This window comes from Epinephelus moara, chromosome 23 (genome assembly GCF_006386435.1).
Source record: "Epinephelus moara isolate mb chromosome 23, YSFRI_EMoa_1.0, whole genome shotgun sequence".
Taxonomy (NCBI): Eukaryota; Metazoa; Chordata; class Actinopteri; order Perciformes; family Serranidae; genus Epinephelus; species Epinephelus moara.
This window is the reverse complement of record NC_065528.1, coordinates 6,227,546-6,229,606: the sequence shown is the minus strand read 5'-3', so window position 1 is coordinate 6,229,606 and position 2,061 is coordinate 6,227,546. Positions and strand designations below refer to the sequence as shown.

General features: G+C 45.9%; 1 protein-coding gene across 5 annotated transcripts in view; it reads right to left on the bottom strand.

The window, feature by feature from the left end:
- Window positions 1–1,281, bottom strand: part of LOC126384741 (NXPE family member 3-like) — a 10,741-nt gene extending 9,460 nt beyond the window's left edge. The window contains exons 1-2 of one of the 5 annotated variants that reach the window (XM_050035998.1): window positions 1,196–1,281; window positions 63–143 (exon numbers count right to left, since the gene is read on the bottom strand). The gene's annotated coding sequence lies outside the window, so the exon portion shown is untranslated. The other 4 variants (XM_050036001.1, XM_050035997.1, XM_050036000.1 and 1 more) reach the window with 4 other exon arrangements.
- Between the last annotated feature and the right edge of the window lie 780 nt (window positions 1,282–2,061).

Here is a 2,061-nt window from a genome sequence, read left to right as displayed (position 1 = left end):
GGCTGGGGCTAACCACGACAGCAGAGAATCAAAAAGGGGAGAGGGGTTCACAAACTAACCACCTGTGACACTGCACACCAATGAAAAAGGAATTGTGAGAAACACCACCAGGGGACTGGACTGCTGCCCTGCACCCACAGCACCTGTCAAAAAGGGAAAGAGGGTGATTAAAACACTGTCATGAGGTGCTAAAGATAATCCTGTTCTGTTTTGCCTCCTGTCAGGTCCTGGCAGGTCACACCTAGCCTACATGTGATGAATTAGTGGTGCGGGTCGTATTAGTCATGCGTAATGGTTGCGTCGTGACAGCTGTTGGAGAACCTCGCCAGTGCGAGACAGTCTGAAAAATTTCACTTCTTCTCAGCTGTATTTTTAACTGACAGTTGTAATGAGTGGTGGAGCGGGCAGAATTTATCTATATGCAAACTGACTGAAGGGTGTTTCTGCATCAGTCTGTCTCACTGTGAGAGAGTAAAAAAAAGCTCATGCATGTGCACGCCCAGCTCCACAATGACTGAGAAATGTAATCAAGCGCGCGTGAGGCTTTATGAGTCCATTAAGTCTATAACACACAGGCATTAAGGGACCTTCACATAACTAAACAGTCCGTCAGTCAGCGGGTCAGTGAATGCGCTAACGGGAGTCCTGAGCATTTGAGTCTCCGTAACCATGGCAACGATGACACAGGTTAACAGACCTGTCATTCTGTGACATTCTCCTCTGCAAATTCTGATTATTTTTCAGCTATGTCACGTGAAACTCTTTGAGTTAAATATTCATCATGTCATTCCAAGCATGTAAAAACAGTTTATGCAGTAGAGCAGGGTGTGCACAGACATGAGGGACAAATTACGTCCGGTATTGATTCAGTATGGGACAGTAGCCTAGGCTACATTTTACTTTTCAATACGGAACGGTCCCGTATTTTACGGGACGAGTGGCAACCCTGGAGCCCCACAGAGGTCAGGAGGGTGAGAGCCGCAAAGGTTGGCGGCTGGTAATCAACTGGGAGCTGTGTGACACACAAGACAGGGAATGGTAGAAAACGCCGACCTACCACGTGGACCGAACCACAGCCTAGGAGCTCCGACCGGGGCGATCCGTCTCCCCCAGCACCAACCAGTCACAGCCACACTACAACGAATACAGACCGGTCTCACCAATACGCACAGTGCGCACACAAATAAGGAGATACCTGTATGGGTGAGGAGAGAGCCAAAGGTGTGCCACAATGGCGACCATGCCAAACAAAGCTTCTGCCCGCAGCGCTGCAGCCACCACCACAGGGGCATCAGATGGAAAGGAAAGACAGGGGGAGAGGTGTGGCCATCCACCTGGAAATGGGCTACAGGTGCGCACGGCGCCGCCCAGCAATTAGTTGTGGCCGTAAGCCTGGCACACTGCCATGCAGTGGCAGGGAGGGAGATGACCTCTGGCTATATTAGATTTAAAGTGATGATGGACTTAAAAAAAAATTGTATTAGGTTGGAGTTAACAAAGGTTTAATTTAGTGAAAGTTGCAAAGCTGTAGGCCATACAGGTGATTTGTTATGACTTTGCAAAGTTTTGAACTTTAAACCATCAGTACTCTTGGCTGCCTGGCCCCTCATTTTGTTTCTTCAATTCCATGACTTAAACACGAACCATCAATTGACCTATGGCTAAGTCCCGCCCTCAAACGCAATGAGCCAATCACAGTGCATATAGCCATTCCCAAACACTCCATTCTCTGCCTGGATTTTCTTTCAAAGGCATTACAGAAAGTCAGTTTTGTTTGGTTTTATGAGCTTTTTCTGATATTTGAAGTTTAAAAATGGTCAAACGGTGTGCATGGGGTACATGCAACTCCGACACAAGGTATCCTGAGAGGCTGGGCAACAAGGTGTATTTTTTACACTTTAAACCACATGGTAATGGTTTAAAAATCATATACATACACATATATACATAAATATAATATAATATAATATAATATAACGTGAATAAGATTAACAATGATGTCTACATCTGTTCTAAGGTAAGTCAACATTGTGTTTGAGGCAACATATTGTCACTTTGCTG